Source organism: Coenobita brevimanus, chromosome 89 (genome assembly GCF_032717465.1).
Source record: "Coenobita brevimanus isolate Jiangsu-jjx chromosome 89, ASM3271746v2, whole genome shotgun sequence".
NCBI classification, from domain to species: Eukaryota; Metazoa; Arthropoda; class Malacostraca; order Decapoda; family Coenobitidae; genus Coenobita; species Coenobita brevimanus.
Genome location: NC_137042.1, coordinates 31,308,761 through 31,333,796, shown reverse-complemented (window position 1 = coordinate 31,333,796; position 25,036 = coordinate 31,308,761).

The following is a 25,036-nucleotide window of genomic DNA, read 5'->3' as shown; positions in this document are numbered from 1 at the left end:
TACCATTATTTACAACGCACAGGCAGACGGACACAGTTTAATACGACGAAGCATCAGTTTTGGAGGGAAAGGTCAAAGACAGAGGTGACCGCACGAACAATAACCCTCCAGCCACAAGCAACAGGAGGGAGTTATTCTCGCTGATGTTACTGAAGTTGATGAACGCTCTGCTCACCCATCAGGCACAGCATCACGCTAACTCCTTCAGTAATGTGGCGATTTTTGTACTTTATTCAGGCTACTGCTAGACGATTTTTCCCTTCAGACTTAGATATGTGTTACTTTAGACACTATGTCCAAAATTAGAGTCTCCAGTACCCGTTCTTTGTTTTATTTTTATTTATTTCTTTATTAACTTATTTAGCTTATTCAGGTTACCGTAAGATGTGCGAACCGAAGGAAAACACGATCTGGACAGAGAATATAACATACTTACGAACCTAAAGTCAGCTGCTTCTCGTAAATAAGAGTTTTATTTGGTATTCCATACTCTGTCCCGAAAAAAAGAAGAAAAAAAAAACAAGGAAGTTATCCTAAATATATTTCTGAGTTTCATCTCTTGGGAAATATGAATGAATTTTCGGAACCAATTTTATGACAAACGGGTCTCTAGAGTATTGCATTATCATCATAAAAGAATTTATCTGGTCGCATGAATTCAGTTTTTATTCACCTTAGTTCGAAAACAGAAATCACATAAAAAAAAGACACTTCAACACAAATGAAGACAAAATAGACAATATAAACCTAGCAAAGCAAGCGTAATAACAGACCGTGAGAGATCGCAAACAATGGAAACACAGCCAAAATTGACGCATGGGGGGAAAAAAAAATAATACATGGTAAATCCGGTGTAACTGCAGGCAAATATTTAATCTAACATAGCCTCCTAAACCAGGTGCATAAATCGTGTTCCCCAGCGCCAGTGCGTACCTGATAGAGCACCTGGGAAAAGCTCGTATGTTTTAATTAACCTATTCATTTACGTTGACTCCCTTTTGACATTATTTATTGTTATCCCTGGATGATATTACTCAGCATTACACTCAAATTTAGGCGTGTGGAAACAGTCGCCCCTCATCTCTTTGCTGTAGACTTTTAATATTCATGTTCTCGCTACCCACATTCCTACCTATCTATCTGTCTGTCTATCTGTCTGTCTCTCCGTCTCTGCCTGTCTATCTTCCTATCTATCTATCTATCTGTCTATCTATCTACAGTCAGACGCCTTAAATCCAGAAGGGGTGGCCACAAACAAATGACATCCTTGGCATTACGTCCTCCGCCAACTGGCTGTCCACACTCCTACTCACACACCCCTCACTCATACACCTCTTCACCTCATCCCTCTGTCTCATCCTCGGTCTCCCCCTTCCCATTCGCTATGAGGGCTCTAAGCTAAATCATTTCGTTTGACAGTGACAAGTAAAAAGCATAAAAAAAAAAGTCGCCACAGGAAAGGGGTGAAGGAAGATTATATTTATCCCCTTCACTACGAGGGTATCTCCTAAGCTTAATAAAATCATATGGCTTTAATAAGAATATAAATAAAACTCGCAGGAAAGGTAGGATGGCCACTCTCACCTGCCATTTCTTCCAAGCGTCCGACACACCTGGTGACAATACTGTCATTTTTATCCCGCATGCATGAGTAATAATTGGTGGCAAATTAGAACAGATGTGAGGTAATTGAGGAGGAATAGGACAGAAGTTTTTTTTTTTTTTTTTTTTTTTTAATAACAGAACAGAGGAAGGAAAACACGTGGAAAAAAAAAATCATATATCAGATTACTGGTGTCCTCCAATCACTAATTAATTATAGAACAGGAGTGCCGTATTACCAGCGTGTGACGTAATGACGACGAGCCCCTGACTAATTATGACGCTTATGACATAATTAGGAAGAGCTGTTGAGAGTAATGCATGATTGGGCAGTAACTAAAGACTGATTATGACGGGTTTGAAGTAATAATTATGTAGTATGGCACGCGTTTGATTATAATGAACTGTGTTTACTGGTTTACGGATATATAGCAAAGAAAGAGAGAGAGAGAGAGAAATCCAAAAGGCAACTTAAAAGAAGACGTGTAATACCTTATGCCAACTACGAGGTAACTATACTCTGGTCACTTAAACTCGGTGTAAAATTGCCATCTCTCCTTCAGTGCTGAGTTGTAACTAGATTAACACTGCGATATAATGCTAGTAACGAAGAAGTGCTATGAAAACTATGTCGAGCCTTAATATTGCCTTCCGCAGCATCTAAGCGACAGGAGAAAAAATGCGAAAAGTTGGCAAGGAAAAAAGATGCCAAAGATTTACAGAAAAAAAGCAAAAAATTGACAGAAAAGAAAAAAAACATGCAAAAGGTTGACAGGGGAAAAAGATGGTAAAGGTTGACGATTTCCACCTAATTAAGTTGAATGAGCTGCAGGATGACTTGTTACCGATACGTAATGAGTGAGGAAGGCCTGGTGATTGATTTTTACAGATGAATGGATCGGCAGTAATTGGTGACTAATTATCGGTAGTTGTGAAGTAATTACGAGGCAGTATTTCCGTCAGTGCCATCCTCCATTATGACGCGGATCTAATCAAAATCATCATAGGCAGAAGGGAAAGCAGCAACTCCAGGCTCATCTGAACGTGAACTCAGTGGGCTGCAGACTTGGGTTGCTCCCCTGTAATTCACCATTTTTCCTTTGGGGGGATAGGGAGCGAGTTGAGGGACGTTCGTAAAACCAGTCAGCAGAGTCACCCGGTTATATCGTTGCAATCACATCCATACGTCCGTCTCCACCACACGTAGGCAGAATATAATAACAAATAGATCGGAATTGGATTTGGTGATACGTTATATGCCATTAAAGCGCTGTAGAGGGACGCCTTCTTGGGGTGGCACCGATATAACAATGCCAGGGTATACAAAAATCCTCAAAGTTCTTCCCTATCCCCCCAAAAGGAGGATGGTGGGCTGTAGCAGGAAGGAATTATCATCCAACATTCCACCTGTTCAGATGATCCTGGGGCCACACCAACACCCTTCATTCAGATTCGTGGGCTGTCCTGTAGCTGAATAAAATCGTCTGACAGTAATAATAATGATAATAAAATAATAATAATAATAATAATAATAATAATCGTGTTTAGTAGAATAGCGATAATAGTGACTGCTTCTTGCTGGCTGATGACAAATGCTTTTATTGAATAATTCAGTGGTAGCAGATTTTGACTGTGTGTGTGTGTGTGTGTGTGTGTGTGTGTGTGTGTGTGTGTGTGTGTCATAGATTTTATGAACAAGTATGTATGTTCTTTTTGCATATACCAGTATCTGTGTGCGTGTTTTCAGTAGTGGAGTGTATTTGTGCGAGTAAAGATAACTGTATGTGTTTGCTTTTGTGTGACTGTTTCCATGAAACTCTGTGTGTGTCCCTGAATGTAAACAAGCGTATTTGTATACTTTATGCCTGCGAATGATTCTGTATAATTGACCGTGTGCCTGTGTTTGTATTAGTTGTTCTGGAAATGTGTGTCTGCCTGAATGTAAATCTATCTGTAATTCAGTATGTTCATCTCTCTCTGTATGTTTTTGATGTCTGAGGCTCTGTTACGTCTCTGTCTCTCTCTTTTTGATGTCTGTATCCCTGTCTTTATACATACGTCTTATTCCTTTATGTATGGGACGGTCTACTGTTGTCTCTTTGGTCTGTCTCTATATGTCTGTCTTATTTTGACGCGGTTTTCTTCCAGTCTGCTTCTGACGTAAATATATCTCTCTTTTCGCTACCCGGAAATATATCTCTGTCCGCCACTCTGATGTATGCTGGTCTGCCAATCACATCATGTTTGGGCGTGAAGGAGCGTGCCTGAATGTGCTCCTGGCTGTAATAAACCTTCATGCTCATGGTCTCGCTGCACACACACACACACACACACACACACACACACACACACACACACACACACACACACACACACACACACACACAATCAGCAAGAATAAACTAACGAACACATAATTGTATACTGAGAGTCAGGTTCAATTAACTCAAGTCAGGTACAGTTATATTACCATAGGCCCGTTTGGTCCTTTGGGGATATTTCACGTCATTTAAGGCAATTACAGTTCCATTCACGTCCATTAACTTCTCTTTAAGTCATTTAATTATTCCATCCAATTTCACCCAAGGTCCCATCCTAGCAGACCCATTCAGGTTTAACTCAGCCTATAATTCCTTCACCTTAACTTGGCTGAGAGTGTTCGCCTTTTTGCAGCCTATTTCGCGTACCTCAGTAGCAGAATAAGATAATACCATGGCCCTACATACTTTCCACAGCACTTTTTCGTGACTAGCACTATATTATAGTTATATCTGCCTTTTTTTTGTTTTAGGTCACCAGTCAAGATGGAGAGATGGCAGTTTTATGATAATTGGCATGAGCAGAATATGGGGTCATTAAGTCCCTTCAGATCCAACGAACCCATTTAAGTCAATACAGATTAATAAAAGTCTTAGGAGAGTGTGCACTATCCAGTCTGGTTGGTGCAATGATTTTCGGAAAAAAAAAAAAAAGATATTACTCAGCATGGCCTTCAAAGTTATTCAGGAATGTGCCTTCAGTTTGCAGGAGTTAAGGGGCTGAGGGGAAAGCTTTCAGGCTGCAGGGGTAAAAGGGGTGAGGGGAGAGCTTTCAGACTGCAGGGATTAAGAGGATGAAGTCCAGGTGAAATGAGAATCAGTGGTGGCTACGCTGACCACAATCTTGACCCCAGGCAGTGTGCGGCGATAACAGCTGCCCCCTCTGGACGCACCGGGTAAACTATCACGTTATCGAGACAAGGCCACCCTCCGTTGTTTAGACCCGTGCCATCTCGCCTGAAATAGGGGTTTTTAATACCTCACTTTGCGGGTCTGATGAAGCGTATTATGTATTATAAAGGCTAATCAGCGGCCATACATCAGCACTGGGATGGTCCGCCCCTCACTCGCCATCGCCGCGTTGCCTGGCTGAAGAAGAGGGTCAGCTCGGGTCAGTTTGGGTCTGGCTGAAGTTAGGACATGGGGGATTTTTTTGTTTAAATTCTGTTAGCTACGATAACGCCCTTTTCTTATGGTCCTTGTTACCACTGGTCGATTTTATTCACCTTAACAGAGATCCCGTAGTGATAAAAGAGATAATTAAGGCTGTATCTATTCCATCCACTTCGAGAATTCATATCATAATCTGAATAAAATTGTTTCGGAACAGCAAAAATGCTGTATCAGAGACATCATCGGACTGAATTGTATACGAAAATATGAGGGGAAGGATAAGATGAGCAAAAACCAGGAAATATTGTCAATTTGGAAGCGAGTCAAACAGTAGAAAGACATAATCAAGATCCGCTCACTTTAAGATGTTTGAACACGTTAAGTTAGAAAGCAATGAGGAAGAGACCAGTTATTTGTATTTAGGATTCAAAAAAACCCTTTAAAACTTACATTATTGAGTTGGTCTTACAAAGGGTGAGTGTGTATACAAAGAAGAAGGCATACAGACTTGGGAAGAGCAGTGTCCAGTGTAACAGCGGCAGGATTAGGGCATGGTTGATGTGGATGAGGATAAGGTTGGGATGGATCAGGGTTAAACTGGGGGTTAGAGGGTTAGGACAGGGCTGAAGTGGATATGATTCAGGTTAGCTTAGACTGAGGTGAAGACTCGGAAGTACAGGGTTGGAGTGGAAGGGGCTGGGCATGGTATGGGGTGGAAGAGGAGATCTACTGTAGGGTCGGTGTTCTGGAGGAGGGTGTTGGTCAGGGAAGATGTTAATAAGAACGGGTCAGTTCAGGAAAGGAAAAGGAGAGAGGGTGAAGGGGTCAGGTTAGGTTAGAGCTGGTGCAGTATAAATTCAGACTGGGTTATGGGAGGCACTACACTAGAAAATGGGCAATATCAGGTCGGACAGGTGTGTGGGTAGGTAGAGACAAATTATATTAAGTCAGGCAGCGATGTGGAGAGAGGGAGTCAGTAAAGTTAAACCAGTTAGTTGTTTGTTGTAGAGGGAGGACCAAAATAGATCAGTATAGGCAGCTGTGTGGAGATGAGAGTCAGAATGGTAGATGTGCTGTACGTGCCTCATAGTCATGCAAATGGGAAAAGGGGAATAAATGGGGAGGAGTGGAATGGGGAGGGCGAATGTAGAGTAGTGGGTGAGGGATGAGGGAGAGGGAGCAAGAGTGGGTCGGGAGGGGGAGGAGTGGGCAGGAAAGGGAAAGAGAGAGGGGGAATGGAGATGAGGAAAGCCTGAGTAGGAACTGACGAGGAAGCAAGAAAGAAAAGGTGAAGATGAGAGAAAGGGAAGCGGAGGAGGAGAAGGAAAAGTGTGGGAGAAGGAAAGATAGGAAGGAGTGAATAGGTGAAGAAAGACTGGAAAAGGACTTTGGTTAGGGTAAAAGAGAATGGAGATGAGGTTGTTGATAGGGAAGGGAAAGGATATTAAGATAGAAACACAACACAAAAATATGTTAGAAATTCTTACGCCCATGAGATTACGGTCATTGCAATATCAAACCCAGTCAACACGCTGTCTAAACTGGACTCTGTAATAGGCTTGTGTGTGTGTGTGTGTGTGTGTGTGTGTGTGTGTGTGTGTGTGTGTGTGTGTGTGTGTGTTGAGAGGTATATTAATTTCCTGAAAACTGCGTGGGAATGGAGTCGTTTGCCAAGCTGTCTGCTCTGTCAATACCAGGTGAGGCTGATATGCACGGAACCACATTGTAACACGGTGATGGTGGGGGTGATGGTGGGGGGAGAGGACAGCAAACATAACACCATTTTAGTGAGTGTACTGTATCCCCCTGTACCCTTAACTTAATTACGTTACCCCTTCCCTTTACCATATCCAGTGTTCCATATCCATTTATTTCATTCCCTTCAATTATCTTACAAACAATGTCACGTATATTCATGTAATAATTTTTCCTTTACTAACCACACGGCATGAGGGATCTATAGCACAACTTCTTTTTCCCGCTGGAGACGTGAATCAGAGGAGAAAGAATGCGTAGTCAGGATCTCCCTCTCCCATTTTTTCTCATGTAGGAGGTACGGGGCTACATCCAACACTCGAACTGGGTGAACTGGGTCCACTACAAAAGGAGGAGGAAGGGGAAAGGGCTGAGTTCCGGGTTCCCTAGTCCTGTACCCTGTTCCCGAGGCCTATTCCGTAGAGTTCCGTTTACGATACTTCTTATTTATTTCTCCCGCTCCTTGACTGTCTGTAAATGTAATCGTAGTTAATTGAAGTTTCATTAAACTATTAACATGAGATGAGAAATTCAGTATGTTGTGTGTGTGTGTGTGTGTGTGTGTGTGTGTGTGTGTGTGTGTGTGTGTCTGTGAGAGAGAGAGAGAGAGAGAGAGAGAGAGAGAGAGAGAGAGAGACTGAGAGTGCTCGCATTTGTGAGTTCATACAATTAAGTCTCCGCGACGAAAACGGAATAAGAGACAGTGGGGCGGATGAGAGGTACACTGAAAACATTACCGCTATCATCGTGTGGAAAATGTATAAACGTTGTAAGGAATATTAAAGCTGATATTACCTCGTTCTCGTGGAAAATATTATATAAAAGAGAGTGTGGTTGTTTTAGGGGGTACTGAAGTGTATGTATTTTTAGATGAGGTGAGGGTTAAAAATAGAATGATTGCTATAAGGGATGTAATTTCCTTTCACCTGCTTTAAGCCCATGAGTTTGAGGACGCCTTTTTTTTTTTTTGTACTGAGGGTAATACCAAACGATTAACTGAATGTGTGTGTAAAGGTATGTCTGTGAGGTGTGATCAGGATTCCGAGGGATTGAATAGTGAGTGTGTGGCCCATTTCATTGCGATTGCTGTTTATTAGTTCTCCCCGTATCATGCTTTTTTTCTTTTTCCTTGCTTTCTGGATCCTGTCTCACCCCACATGTGGATGCGAGGAAGAAGTGGGATGAAAATGATGAACACCAAACGATCAAATGTTACCAATGACAGATCCCTGGGCTGAAGAGGTTAATCACCAAAACAAGGGGTCATTAAGAGGCTGTGATTATGTCCCTGTGATGGGCGTGATGGATGTGAAGGCAGGGAGCCATCGTCATTACCCTCGCTCGCCTTAATGACTAAAACGCAGACTCATATAATATCCCATCATTACGTCCTTGAACCGCATTCTAGTTACTTAAAGAGGCTGCCTGTCATCTCTTTCATACCCCTGTACTAAGATGTTGTGCTCTGGTAAGTTTGTTTTTGTACCTCCAGAATATTACACTCAAATTAGGAAAGAACTCTTGTACTTAACGTGGTTAATAAAAAGTATTATCTTTCCCGTCCACTTTGAAGTCAAAAGCTAATTAACAAAAAAAAAAAAAGGCTGTAGGTAACAAGATAAATAAAAGAAGTTAGCAACTTATTATATTGCCTTTGGATGTTTACCTGTATCTCTCTCTTACTAGAATATTTCGTCACATGACCTGTTAACCTCTTCAAACCGAGGACGTTATTTGTATTATTTTCCCTAGACGATTTTATGCAGACAGGAAGGGCTATAAAACTGGAGGTGAAGAAGGCTGTATCGAACTCCTTCAAAAAGTTTCTTCAGAGCTGAGCTAAATGGTCTGGCAGCCGAACCCTAGCACAACCCCTTGGTGAACAGGTAACGACTCCGGATCCTTGAGATGAAAGAAATATGCCTCTCAATGCCACGACGTCTTGTGTACCCCAGTTTTGGTATAGCCAGGCGATAATATTCAGACTAGGATAGACTTGCAATGATATAGGAGTTAGAAACACTCTCCTTTATACTCGTCTGTTGCATGGCGTCTTTTATATTAAATCACCAGAATATTTTTTTAATAAGTAATAGCGAGAATGAAATATAATAACACGTCATTCTACTAAAAGATGTTAAATGGAGAGTATTTCTGAACTTCCTCTGGAGAAACTGAAGATTTGTCTGGGGTGAGCTGTGTTTTGCCTAGCCTTCCCCTGAAAGCAGTGGACGTAAGCACTGATGTACTGTTTCTTCTATTTAGCTTCCATGGGGTTTAAGTCAAGTGCATACCAACCCTTCACGACGAGAGGTCCTTCTAAAGTTAAGTAAAATAGTGTGTACGTAGCAAGAAAAGAAAAAAAAAAGCCGTATTGTAGTGAAGTGAGTTAATGGAGAACGTTTCAAACCCACATCACTATGAGAGCTTATTTCCCAAGCCGAGTGAAAGCTTCAGGGAGCAGCCATATTAGAATAGAAACATGATCAAAATAACGAAGAGGCTAATTACATTCCAGCAACCTTCATTATCAAAAGGCTGGGTCATTAAGAGGCTGCCATTGCTTTACCAGATTTACCCCTGTTGGCCGTGTACCATGCCACGCCACTCTTGCAGAAATACGATGGCTCTTCCTTCCCTCCGCCGCTACTCTGTCTGACACGCTCTCTGAACTCACACTAATCACACTGCCACACCTTGGTACACACAGCTGGTGTAACTCTGCACCGCACTACACAGCACAGCACGCCGCATCACACCACACCGGCATACCACACATCACGCCATACCCCACAAAGCCACATTTCACTTGTACGAAACTGCATCTCACTCCCATACACCACACGACGCCACTCTGCCTCATACCATACCATACCACAGCACACCACACTGCATCACACCACACAACACCACTCAGCACTTTACTTTCCTAATCCACACCATCTACTACACCACACTTTCCTGAACAACCCATCACCCACTTCACCACACCACACTCTCCTTTACATCACACCACGCCACACCACCCACACACCCTGTACCTCACCACATCATCGACCACACCACTCTCTCCCTCCGCCACGCTCTCTGACTCCATTTCAGGGTTGTGACTGTTATTACTAGGGCCGTCCATCTGCTTCCCCTCCTACGAAAAATATTGCTCACTAACGAAAAATATGGTTTACTTTCGCCCGGTTCGTCCCCTTAATTGTTACAAAAGTAGTTATATTTTCTGATACTGATAGGTAGGTAGATTGATAGGTAGGTAGATTGATAGGTAGGTAGGTAGGTAGACTGATAGGTAGGTAGGTAGGTAGATGTTGGAATCGTCATTTGTTTCCTCACATTATTTGTTGTTATCATTGATAGGCGTATTATTACACTATATGTTTGTATTTCCACCTAATAAAGCTACAAGTCTATCAGTCAATTTATCTATCAGTCTGTCTATCTATCTATTTATCTGTTTTGTTGTCTAATTACCTCTCTGTTTGTCATTGAGTGTGTGACTACATTTCCTATCGTCTTTTTTTTTCCATTTATGTGACTAATTATCGATCTCTTTTTCATCTGCATCTATCTGTCTGTCTATCTATCAATTATTAATTTTTGGATTAATCTCTCTCTCTCTCTCTCTCTCTCTCTACTGCATATATTTTTCTATTTATCCATCGATCTATCTATCTGCCTTCATATTCATTGAATCTGTCGAATCCTTGATCTGTCTCTCTGTCATACTGCATTTAAACGTGAAGCCATTTTTTTTTTTCTGATGATTTTTGATGTGACGTATTCGATTTTCATATTAATCTCCATCGCAAATCACGCGTGTTTGAGATGCACCCTCCCCCACATTTTTAAAGGGAATGGACGACGAATTTCAACTAATCAGACCAAAATTCATCGGAAAAGCCTTTGTTTTGACATGACGCCAACCTAACCCCACGTACCCTAACTTTAACCGAGCCAGTAATATTTTTTAACCTAGCCATCAATGTTTTACGGTATTTTGCTTAGGAGGGACGCTGAAAAATGGCGACCTGCAGGTTTGAAGTCATATCCGATGTAATTAAACCCCAATATTTTAAAGTAGATTTGCTATGGAAATGGTACTAAGAAAGATTGTTGCAAATACCACAATAAACCTTCTGGTATTATATAATCTGGTGTAACTGGTGTGTGATGGAAAGTACAGTAATACCATACTCTTCTCTAAATTTCCTTCCCCCCTTTACCCCTGAATTTTGGCCATCCCTGCTTGAAATTGAGCCAAACTAGACTCATGATATTTCCCTTGCAAAACAGAGGGGAATTTACTTTTCATGACGTAGGGGGAGCCAGATTACCCAAAGTTCTGTATTGGGGCATTTAAGCTTGATTTGACTGCTGTGAGGGGGAGGTGGCTGTGCTCTCTCTCTCTCTCTCTCTCTCATACGGTTAGCTAAAGAAATATCGGTCCCACTGCATTAATAAAACTAATTATTGAAGTGTTTTTGCATATATTTCTGTAAGTCCAATAATTCACAAAAACTAGAAATTCTACTCGTGTCATAAATTTCACCGATAACATTAAAAAAAAAAATCATATTGTTATAGAGCCAGGAAATATAATACAGTAATTTAAACCTTTTTTTATATTGTGTTAGATGATGAAACAGGGCTTGATTAATAATACTTACCCTTAAATACAGAAAGGCGTAATTTAGTACTATTGATCTTGTAGTTTATTTAATTAAGAATGCGCTCCTGCTGCTGATGATGATGGTAGAGGTGGTGATGATGATAGACGTGGTGGTGATGGTGATGCTGGTGATAGTACGAGTAGAAGTGGTGATGGTGGTGATAATACTGTTGGTGGTGGTGATGATAGTTCTGATTACAATATTGCTGGTGATGGTGGTGGTATGGTGGCAGTGATTGATGGTTTTAGTAGTGGTGTTGGTGGTGATAGTGATGGCTGTGGTTGTTCTAGTGATGTCTGTAGTGGTGTTAGTAGTGATCATGGTGGTGATAATATGATGATAGTGGAGAGGAGGAGGAGGAGGAGGATTTATGCAACATTTGGGTAGGATAGTTAGACAGACAGACGGATGTAAGGGTGAATTGGTGAATGGATCAATGGAATAACAAAAGGAGAGAGAGAGAGAGAGAGAGAGAGAGAGAGAGAGAGAGAGAGAGAGGCCAAGGGATACATGGTAAGAGACTGGCAAGCCTACTGGGAGGTGGGGAATGTGAGTTGGTTGAGTAGGGCGCGATTAGGGTCTATGACTGGAGGTGGGGAGGGAGGGCACACACACACCCACAGAGAGAGAGAGAGAGAGAGAGAGAGAGAGAGAGAGAGAGCGGGGTGGGAGCAAAACAATACATCCCCACCTTAACGTAAAAATAAAAGCACATGTTCATTTGGAAGGGTGTTCATTTTTTTTTTCCAGGTTGATGAGATCAGAATGAAAGTGAATACGTTTTACAGAGGAAGAGTGTACGCAATCTCATATCTCACTGCATGCGAAAAACGAAGTAAAACTTAATCGGTAAGTGTACATGAGAATAGAATGGAAGCACATGTTGTATCATCAGGGAGAGGAAGAGGGTACAAAAATAATTATCTTCGTAAATCGGAACGCAAAGCGGAATTGGAATTAGGCACACGACAACAGAAGAAAAGCATGTACTAAATTCTTTCTTGGAGATAACGAGAGTACAGTTAGTATCAAAAGTCATGTCGCCTCTCTTGCTTCTCTGTCCCCACTCTTTGAAAATCAGTGTGGTAGACTTGCTGCACTTATGCCACTAATCTGAGGCCAAATGAGGTCATCAGTGTCGGCTGCTGCGGATTCACCACACTGGTTTTCAAAGTCCATGGAGAGAGAACCAGGAGAGACGACAGGAGTTTTGATACTGACAGTCCACAAAATCATCCTAAAAATCAGAAAAATATTGTAGCGGAATTTTACGTTGCACATGGGAATGGCGTGGAAAAGTGCATTAAATTGTTTATCTGAAGTGAACTGTGTGTGCAAGAACATCACATCTGTCCTGACGATATCAAAACGGAATCGAAATTGAGTCCCATTGCGAGAACGGAATGGAAGCTTGTACTAAATTATTTCTCCGAGGTGAACGGGTCTTCCTTCAGGCTGTTTATTATTCCGTGCTGCCGCCACTGAGACGCGGTGTAGCACTGTGGAGGCAGCTACAGGATCAGAATACCCCTGTTGCCTGGGTGTCTGAGTCTTCTGTGGCTGTGAGAGTATTTGCGTCTATGCTTCTGTGTCTGGATGTCTTCGGCTTTGTGTATGTCTTTTCATTGTGTGTGTGTGTGTGTGTGTGTGTGTGTGTGTGTGTGTGTGTGTCTGTGTGTGTGTGTGTGTGTGTGGATATTTGTTTGCTTGTCTGTGTCTAAGTCTCTGTCTCCTGCTGCCTCTGTTTACTTACTGCCTGCCTGCCTGCTTGCCAATCTCTCTCTCTCTCTCTCTCTCTCTCTCTCTCTCTCTCTCTCTCTCTCTCTCTCTCTCTCTCTCTCTCACACACACACACACACACACACACACACACACACACACACACACACACACACACACACACACACACACACTCACTAAAGGTTCTCATCAAATATTCAGTCTCTCCCTTTACCTTGCCAACCATCTTACAGCATCCACTACGTTTCCACCTTTTTCCACCTCTCAGCCAATACCTTTTCTCTGGATCTTGTATAGCGGATGGGGTACGTCTGGTGTGTGTGTGTGTGTGTGTGTGTGTGTGTGTGTGTGTGTGTGTGTGCTTTATGATTATTCGAATGAAAATAAGTGATATTATCTGTATACAACTAAAAGTGTTATCATTTGTCTGCAACTATGCATCACCACTCCTCCTTCCTACCAACACACTCCATCTCTGCCACACACGTCTGCTGTTCTGTTCTTCCTCACGTCCTAGCTTCTGTGTCGCTTAAAATCAACAGAAAAGTATGGGGCCTTCCGCTGTCCTTTAAAATCTGAAGCACAAAATAAATGGCTTTGAAATAATCACCCACTTCAATAACTTTTTAATTATATTCCGCTAAGCCATTTATCATCTCATTATCGCCTAGTGGCAGAAAGATGCACCATTTAATGAAGCTTCAGGGTTAATTAGTCGCGGGTAACCTTAATTTTTAGACCTATGTGTTACGCAGTTATGGGGCAGAAGGTGAAGGAGAATATGATGAGTTTTTTATTTTTTAAAGTGAGGAAGAAGGAACCAAAGGCCGCGAGCCTGCAAAATTGTTCCTTCCAAGAGAAAAACAAAATACAAGAGAGCCAAATTACCCCTGTAGAATTCCACGTGGGACAAAACAGAAAAATTGACACCAGTATGGTTTTATTATCTTTACTCGGGACTGCCAGACACCAAAATATATGAAGGAAAACAACATAAGATCGAAACTCATCAAAGGAAGAGGTCTCGATATATTTTTTCTTATCTTTCTTTTTCTTTTTCCTTTTTTTTTTTTTGACTGTACATCATTTCTCCGCCTCCTCACACCGCATCCTGTTTTTTCGCCTATGCTATAATCTTTAAGACTTTTGTTTTGTTTTGTTTTCTTTTTTTTGCCAAAGACGTCAATATTCGATTGTAATAATATCTTAGATCTCTGCACGGGCGAATGGTTTCTCACCTTTATGCATTTTTTTGGTTACTGCACACACACACACACACACACACACACACACACACACACACACACACACACACACACACACACACGGAGAGAGAGAGAGAGAGCATGTCCTAACTAAGCCAATCTAGCTTCTCTCTCACCTGATTTGCCTCTCATTAGGGAATCACACGTACTTCCTTCTCACCCTCACCTAAGTCTGTCTCCCGGGCCAGTATTCTCGTCGCCTTAGAGAGTCCTTAGCACCCCTCCCGGACCTGTTTATTCAGGGTGACGTCCTTTTGTACTTTATTCTCCTTCCAACATGATTTTATTCAGTTTAGGAAAGGCCTCTCGTACTGAAAGGGTTTACTTATTGCCTTGTCAAACCTCTCCAGTCCAAAAAAATCTATTTTAAGCTGAATGAAATCGTCTGGAGATAGTAATTAGAAAATGGAGAAAAGACGTGACAGTGCTTAGAGGGTAACAATCTCATCCATACAATAATCCTTAGTGTCTTGATGAGTGTCTGTTTGCTTGACCACTATGCAGGGTGTGTTCAAGCTACGGTGTTATATATTTGCATGGATGTAGATATGGCTCGGAGAAAGGTCACTACCACTGTTTCAAAAGGGCGAGGGGTTAGGGGGAGGCTTGACCCCTGACCCCAACTCCTACCATTAAATATATCCATAAATAGATTAATATCCCGTCTGTAGGTGAGATAATAGAGTGACGATGAGCCTGGTGATGATGATGATGATGATGATATTTTTATTTTATTGTACTTTGATAAATGGCAAACCAGAAAAAAATATTTGATACAGAAAATACAATATAGTGTTTCAAAAGGCTTCGTGTTGTGTTCCAGAATGCATACTACAACCAGAGTAACAATGCTTTTTTCTTTTTTTTTTTACTGCACACTCGATATTTCCAACCTATTGTGGGCCAGAGGGACGGAAAGCTAGTCATGGTAGCAGCCAGGTGTTGTGGTGAAAATGTTTTGGTGTGACTTGATTGTGGATTTGTTTGTGGTTTTGTATATTTGTATATTAAAAAGGAAAACACACAAACAATTTCTGTCAAAGCATTTATGAATTTAGACAGACATTTCTTGTATTTTTTTAGAATAACTGGGTTTCAGCAGCTGTTAAATGCCGAAAATTTCACAATAATAATAATAATAATAATAGAGTATCACTATCATTCTTCTAGCTCTAGCCTGTTCTCACGGTCTCAATAGAGGCGGGAATAATCCAGAGAAAGAATGAAAGAAAACCAAAGTAAGGCAACAGAAGTCAGTAAAGTCCAAGCGAAAAGGCCTCAGACATCAACTCAAACCCGGGAAATTCTTGGCAAAATTAATAAAATCGTGGTGGGTAGCCAGAACAGAGAAATGAATGCGTCCCAGGGCTGTAATAGATAACGAAATTAGGGACGCTTCTATTTTTTCATCTACGAAGCCACTATCATTTTTCCTGACAGCGGATCAAAACATATTTCCTATTGCAGCCAAACTAATTCAGACCAGGGCAGGCCAAATCAAAGGAAAACCCAGTGCTAATATCACTTGCCTGCAATCACCGCCACTGCCATCAGTTCTCTTGACACCTAATCAGGACTATCAATTCCTCAGACTTCACACACACACACACACACACACACACACACACACACACACACACACACACACACACACACACACACACACACACACACACACACACACACACCTCAGTGCACTTTCCCTATTTCGCGAACTCATCAGTCTATCGCACGCAGTCTCTCGCTAATGACGCCTATTCCAACCTACAGAAAACCCCCGCCACAACTCACCCAGAGAAACCCTAAGTCAGCCCTTGGACCAATGTATGACACACTCTTATATTCCCCATTCCAAGCCATAGAATCCCAAGGCTATTTCCTTCTGCGTTTCCATATATTATTAACTTTTCCTGCTGCCTCTTCCTTCGCCTTTTTCTTTCCTTTGCTTCCTGTCGTCCTTTTGCTTAGGTGGTTTTTATTCCGAGTACTCTCCTCCTTCGTCTTTCTCTTCTTCTCTTTCACTTCTTCCTCCTCCTCTTTCCTTTTATTTTCTCCTCCTCCTCCTCCTCCTCCTCCTCCTCCTCCTCCTCCTCCTTCCCCCCAGCGCAGTCACCCTCCCACGCGTGTCTTCCACGCCATTTCTCCTCTCTGCAATCTCGTATTCATTAGCTTAAATTCCCCTGGTAAACACGTATTTCTGATTAAGCTTCATGGGATATAGTTACCTTTTTGGCTGCCATGACAGGATTTCGGTATTTTTCTCTGATATTTTTTCCGGACGATTTTATTCAGCTGAGAGAACCCACCAACACTTCTTCCATCCCACTGGGCGATTTTTCTCGTGCGTCTGCTCTGCATCATTCACTCATTCCTTTGTTCCACTGTCACACGCACGCCCACATCAGCATACTGAGCCGTGTCCGTATCACACCAGGTACCGCCAGGTGTGTTTCCATCCCTCCCAAGGCGATGGTTGAAGTGTAGATTAAAATTGCTGGTATGTCTTTTTTTTTTTTTTTTTTTTTTTGAGAGAGAGAGAGACGAACCATTCATTACTTTTTAAACAGTACTACTTTTGGGTTGATAGGTATGCTTTTTATTTCGAGTTTTTGAGCGCTATTGAATTCTTTAGAAAAATTAGTGCCTTTGATAATAGCTTAATCGTTATTGTTATTATTTTTATTATTGTTATTATTTTTATTATATATTATTTTTACCTCTTTCATTACCAAGGTTAAAGGTTGGTATTTCATGGTGATTAAATAAACACACACACACACACACACACACACACACACACACACACACACACACACACACACACACACACACACACACACACACACACACAGAACACCCCTAACAGTATTAATTCTAACTACACACATAAAGCAACTCCTTCCCCCACGCACACACAGACTTCTCCACACATCCACATACAAAGCACACACGCACGCACACACGCACACACACACACACAACGTAGTCGGAAGCTGGCAATGACAATGTGACGAGGAGAACCCGAGGCGAAGATATCCATTACCGCGATAGAAGCTTCCTGTAAGGGCGAATGGAGGCGAGGGAAGGAGGAGGGGGAAGGGAGGGAGAGAGGGAGAAAGAAAGGGAAGGAACAGAGAGAGAGAGAGAGAGAAAGAGAGGGAAGGAACAGAGTGAGAAAGAGAGAGAGAGGGGGGGAGGGGAAAAAAGAAAAGAGAATACTGGAGACCATAAAGAGAGAAGAAGGAAGGGAATGACAAAAGAGAGAGGGGGAAATGGGAGGGAATAGAGAGAGAGAGAGAGAGAGAGAGAGAGTGGAGGGAGGGAATGGGGAGGGAAAAGAGAAAGGAGGGAGCTGGAGAAAGAGGGAGAAAGGGAGGGGATATGGAGAGACGGAAGGAAGGGAAGGAGGAGGGATGGAGAAAGGAGCTGGGATAACATAAACAAGAGGAGGCACAAGATGGGAAAACACACATTGAGATTGAAGATAGGGGAGAGAGAGAGAGAGAGAGGATGGAGTAAGTAGATGGAGTGAGGAAGGAGAGGGAGAAGGAAAAGAGAAAAAACGAGGGGAAGGAAGTAAAGAGTGTGAATTGGGGAGTAGGAAGAGAGGAACGAATGAATGAAAATATTTATGAGAGGGAGAGAAAAGGCTTCAAGAAAAGGAGGGAGGGAGAGGAGGAGAGAAAGAGAGGGGAGGCACGGGAGAGCGAGGCCAAAGAGAAGAGGGATGAGGGAGAGAGAGAGAGGGGGAAGGAAGAAAGGAGGGAGAGAACTGAGAAGGGAGAGAGGGAGGGCAGGGAAAAAAGAGGGAGAAAAGTGACATGTACAGGAAGAAGATGAAGAGCGGATGGAGGAGACGGGAGGAGAGGAGTAAAAAAATAAGATAAAATAAAATAAAAGAAGAAGGATAGCAGAGGGGAAGAGGAAAGGAAGATAGAGAGGGGAGATAAGGAAAGAGGAAGAGGGGGAGAAGGGGAAACAGAGGCGGAAGGAAAACTGAAAAGTAAGTGTGATAGAAGATGACAATGATAAGAGAGACAGACAGACAGACAGACAGAGAAATGAAGGCAACAGACTGAAGGTGGGGATGAAATAATAATAATAATAATAATAATAATAATTATAATAATAATAATAATAAAATAAAAATTACAGTGACTTGAAGGCAGAGGGAAGAAGGTTAGGGCGAGGGAAAGGGTGATTATGGGAGCGAGGGTGAGGATATGAAGAAGATTGATAGTGAGTGAGGAAGGACAGAAAGAGAGAAAGAAGAAATACAGAGATGAGCAAAAGAAGAAGGAGGTAAAAACCGATTAGAATGAAGGAAGAAAGATAAAGAGATGAGAGAGAGAGGGAGAGATGAATGAGAGTGAAAGGGAATGAGACGAGTCCCGGATGGAGAGAAAGAGAAATGGGAGAAAAGAATGCGAGAAAGAAAAATGAGAGATGGGAGGACAGACAGACATGGAAGAGAAATAAACGAGAAAGAAGCCCGTGACAGAGATAGATGAGAGAACAAGAGACAGAGAAGAATGAAAAGAAAAGAGAGAGAATAGCATTGATAGGGAAATTGAGTTAAGAGAAAGAAAAAAAAAGAAAAAAAAAAAGAAGGAGGAAGACAGGAAACAGACAAGGAAACAAAAAAGAGGGCGAGGCACATGACTAAGAAAGCGGAGAGAAAAATAGTCCGTGAGAGAGAGACAAAAAAGAGAGAGTGAGGGAGAAAAGAGAGTGAGAGGGGGAGAGAGAATATTTACTGGCATGCGTTGTATTATTGGTAGTCGAGGAGGAAGGAAGGAAGGAAGGAAGGAAGGGGACCAAGGAAGTGAAGAAGTCAGAAGTCAGAACGACGAGGGGGTGAATGGAGTAAGGAGAATAGCGTGTGTGTGTGTGTGTGTGTGTGTGTGTGTGTGTGTGTGTGTGTGAGAGACCTTGCTTATGTACGCAGTTGTGTGTGTGTACCGATGTATGTCTGCCCGTCTGTCTTTTATTCTAAACGGAACAAAAGAACCAGCAAGAGAAATATAAACAAAAGCTAAGTGGGTCTCATCCAAGTAAAAATCAGTTTAAAAAGTTGAATTTAAGACACACGTAGTACGAGACGCCCCAGACCTCCGCTTGTGCGAGATGGCGGTCGTAGTGAGGTGGAAAGATGGAGGGAAGGAGAGACAGACGCTATCCTCTCGTGTGCTCTTCCATTTTTTTCCCTCCAGCGTATCTTTGCCTGAGTTTACCTTGACAGAGGAATAAAAACTGGGGAGGGAGAAAGTGCAGTAAAACGAAGTAACAAAAAGCACGACAAAACAATAACGAAACGGAGCAATGGGAAAAACGAAAATAAAATGGGAAAGTGAAGAGAGCAGTGGACCAGGGGAAGCAAGAGTGAATTTTTGAAAGTTGACAAACCCACAATTCTCACAAACTTATAAAGGGAAATTAGCACGCTTGTTAAAATCTCCATTAACCCATTCAGTACGATAAACCTTAAAATTTATCCACAGTATCTTGAAATAAAACGAACTTGGTTGATATCATCTCCATTAGAAACAATCTCCATGATCCCATTTAGAATTATTATCTCTATTGTTTTATTTATTTATTGCTACCGCCAGAAATCTTGATACAGCGGAATGGACAGGGGGTTAAAAGTAGTGTGCATTAATAAAAACTCTTCCTCCCAATAATAGTAATGTAATTAAAGAAACACATTGCTTCTGGTCTGGAGAAATTAAGAAAGTTAGTGTGGTTAGGAAATATGTATCGAGTAGTGAGGAGAGTTTGATAGCAGAGTGTAATTAAGAACAACACCTTGAGTGATGGTCATATGTTACACTAAATGATTAAGGAAGAAATAAACCGTCGCTAGGATGGTGGGAGAAAGAGGAGAGGAGGACCAAATAGGAGATGGATGGAGTGGAAGGGTGCAGGAGGCGGGCAGGTGGGTTGGAGTGGCAGCAGAGAGGGGAGATAAGTGTTGATAGAAGAGACTGCTGGTTCTTTCTGACGTGGCCACAGTGGAGGATCCCTGGGTTTTGGCGTCTGGCGTTGGGTAGATTGATGGGAATGCAACGGTGATGAAGTAGAGCCACGCTAGAGGTTGACGTGGTGGGGGAAGTAGTTATGCGGTGGCTACATTGATGGAAGGACGGAAGTGTTGAAACATTGGATGGGATTCTAAGTGGTTTGGGGGATCCCGTAACACCTCATTGGCGAATTTTGTACATTACGTCTCATTATCCTCTTAGACGCTATTGACGCAAGCTGTGGCGATACTAAAATTATTTATCTATCATGTGAGAGAGTGTTAAGGTGCAATTTGCAAGGATAACTATGAAAAGGGTGTTGTGAAATTTCCTGTGCCACCTACAATACGATCTACAGTATAGCCACACGGGAGGCAGATGTAGGGGGGAAAGAGGTAGTTCAGGCGTATTTAATGGGAATGTCGGAAGAAAGATCCTTTACCGCGATGACGGCCATTACTTTAGCCTTTCAAGCTCCAGACGAGTTTTTCAGCTCAGGGGAAATATTTCGATCTGGAAGGATTGGGTGTAGCTTCTATTAACCTCTTCACTGCTTGGGTGTTGTCACTGAATTAAATGTAAATGACGTTCTCGTGCAGAATGGGTCAGATCATTTTGTGTATATATATGACATTGTCGTACTGAAATAATCAATGTACCAGATCCAATAGCAAAGTGGCAAGTAAAATGTGTTATTGATTCTCCCAACACAGGGATTACGGCACTTGAACTTAGTATGAACCGTGCCTCAGGAAACCAATATTGTTATGTAGTGGCCAGGGATGAAGGGATTTGAAGGTGTTACGGTAATTAGTTGTCGTTGATATGTATGTATCCATGTATGTAAAAATAGTGACAGTTTAATTATATACAGGATTACTGTCTAATTGCAAGGGCTTACATGTGTCCTCTAAATATGACAAGGATGGAGCCTCTGAAATGCCACTGGAGAATGTTAGAGCCCTGTCCACTCCCCTCCCCTCTTCTACCTCCTCCCTCCTTCCCCCCCTTCCCCCTTTTCGTCCTTCCCTTTACCGTTTCCCGCTTTCTCCATCCTCTCCCCCTCTTTACTCCACCCCTTCTCCTGCCTCTTTTTTCGCATCCCCTTTACCCTTCCCACCAATTTCCCCAATTTCTCATATCCTTCCCTCTTTCCCCATCTCTTTCATCCTTCCTCTCTTTCTGCATCCTCTTCCCCATTCCCTCTTTCCCCATCACCTTTACCCCTTCCCTCCTCTTTCCCTTTCCTTATCCTTCCTTCCCCTCTTTCCTCATCTCCTATATTTCCCCTCTTTCTCCATACTGATCACAAAACACGAGAAGCACAGAAGATAAAATTTAGGATACTCTACGCAAAATAAGTCCCAGAGGAAGAGGTACCAGAGGGAGCCTTCCAACACCCACGAGAATACAGGAGGACAGAGGACCATGATAATAAAAAGGAGGATGAAAGATCGCCCGGACCGTAATGGAGGGCCGGTGGAGGTGATGGATTGGAGGGTAATTAGGGGCATTACTGTGATTTATGGTTCGTCAAGTAAGGGGAGGCAGGACAGGGCACACTTATTCCCAAAATTGACAAAGCGTGTTCTGCAAAACGGCGAGCACGGTGGAAGTCAAGGATGAAAAAGTCGAGGAGTTGTAGAATGTGAGGGATATGGATGAAAATAGAACACACACACACACACACACACACACACACACACACACACACACACACACACACACACACACACACACACACACACACACACACACACACACACACACACACACACACACACACACACACACACACACACACACACACACACACACACACACACACACACACACACACACACACACACACACACACACACACACACACACACACACACACACACACACACACACACACACACTCCTTCTTGCAATAAAATGGGACAAAGAGCAGTCAAATTTTGTAAAGTGTATTCTCATCCACCAACTGTGTATTGTATTCACTTATATCGCACCTTGAAGAAAAAGATAGCTGACATATACCTGGAATTTTATCTATTCGGAAATACCAGACACGCCCAGTCTGACAACTTCAAAAAGCTGAGGTCCAATTCCATCGAACATATGACTTCAGAAACTTATTTTGTTGACGATATGTCCCGATAAGGATAATGTATTCTTGAAATAAAAAAAGGGAAGCTGAAATTGCTATGGGATGTGTAGTTTGAGACCTCAGTTCGTCATTGAAAGCCTCCAAGAAAATGAACAGGTATTCAAGGAGCTGCAGGCGTGAGAAGCAGATACGTGACAAAGGTGAAGTAATCCCATCTTTAAAATATACAATGCATAATCAAAGTATTCCGCCTAAGGACAGAACCTAATATTTCCTTTTTTTTCAGTCCATTGGTCTACCGCAAACAGACAACCGATGGAACTTTGGTAGTTTCAGGTTCCATCGAAACTGAGGGAGTAGTGATAGATCTTGAGGTGACTGAAAGTATGTAAGTTGACGTTTTGAGTGATGGATGAGTGGATGCATGGGTCACATCACTGGGTGCCATATTGATAGTTTCTCCTACTTCTGAGTGTACATTTCCTCGTTCTGGATCTTATGCATCCAAACTGTAGCAAGGAAGTAGTTAGAATGATGATGATGATGATGATGGTGGTGGTGGTGGTGGTGGTGGTGATGATGACGATAATGAGGAGATGGAGGAAGAAGAATAAAATGCCACCGCCGCTGATGATGATGATGACGATGATGATGATAGTGATGATGATAATGATTATGATGACGAGGAGCAGGACTAAAAAAAAAAATAATAACGACGAATCACGATCTTAACACCAGCAAATAGCCCTTAAGTTAGAAGTTATTGGATGGATCATAGAAAAAGAGGGAAAAAAAAATCGCTACCATACTATCACCTCCCAGTATCATTACATAATATATAAGCTCTAAGCCAATACACGACCAGTGCATCTAAATTATCACTCTCAGGTCAGCCGTTTTTAGTGAATATGTAAATTGAACTGTCCGTCACTTTTCATATGTTATGGAATTTTTTCGAAGTTGTCAATTCCCCACCGATATTGGATTTGTGTTTTATGGCGCCTGGATCTTGCCTGCCATTGTGTATTTTCTTTCACTGGGTAATGCATAGGTAATAGAGTTTCCTGGCTTGTTGCTTTGATGGCGGGAGTGAGTTAGAGAAATATCACTCTACTCATTTTTTTCTGTCGTCTGTGTTTTCTTTGTACCTCTTTGTCCTCTTCTTGATTTCTTTGTGTGTTGGGGGGTGTGTGGGTTGGGTGGGTTGTGGTGTGTGTGTGTGTGTGTGTGTGTGTGTGTGTGTGTGTGTGTGTGTGTGTGTGTGTTTCTAATTTCGTTTGACTTACTTTCTTCACTATTTGCATTGATACCATACCGTCCAAACTTGATTTAAACACATTGTTTTTTGTGTGTCCAGCTCTGGGCATAGATTTGACTGTCCGTTCCCTAAGACCCAACAGTCCACCTACACATGCCACCACTTTAGCGCTAATACCCACCATCCATATTAAATACATACAAGACCTGTTTCATTTATGACTGGTGTAACAGTATAAGCGGAGGTGTTTTTGTGTCTTATCAGGGGGTTTTACGAAAGGTTTGTTAAGAATGTTTTAACGTAATTCAGATTCTCAGACTGATCTTAAGACTTTGGACTTAGACCCAGGAATTCAGTCTTGCCCATGGAAGTGTCCTTACTATTGCTTTCGCTTTTAACTTTTCTCTTTTCTGCCGACTTACCGCTATCATCCGTTTTCTCTCTTTGTTGATCAGTCTTTTTACTTTCGCTTCTGAAACAGTCTGTACCTATCTCTCTATCTGTCTGTCTGTCTGTCTGTCTGTCTATCTATCTATCGACCTATCTTTTCGTTTATGTCAGTCTGTTTGTACCTATTTAACTGTATATCTGTCTCCGTCATCACTGTCATCATCATCATCATCATCATCATCACTGCCGTCACCGTCACCACCCTCTTCACCACCTGCACCATCACCAGCATTACGTTACCATAGCTATCACTCATACCATCACCAACACAATCTCATCACAGTCACTTTCACCACCACCACCACTGCCATCACCATCCTCATTACGATCAGCACCATCATCACAATTATCATCACCATCTTTGCACCATATAAACTGGATTAATAGGATGCACATATCAACAACAAAAAAGAAAAAATGAAAAAGATGGAAAAAAAAAAAAAAAACCCAACTAGGAAAGGTGTTTGGTCTGCGTCGTCTCCGGTCTGGCCCTGGTCTTTGGTCCATCCTATCTTTACTATTACTCTCAACTTTTCTCTTTCTACCAACCTATCTCTCTCTCAAACTTTCTCTCTCACTCTCTCAGCCTTTCTGTTTCTCCTTCTTTATCAGGTAGGCGATCTGACCGTCTGTATATCTGTCTCTCTGTCTGTCTGTTTATCTCGCTTGCCTCTCTGTCTGTCTCTATATTTGTGTCTGATTATCTCTTTCTTCAGTCAAGCACCTTATTACGGG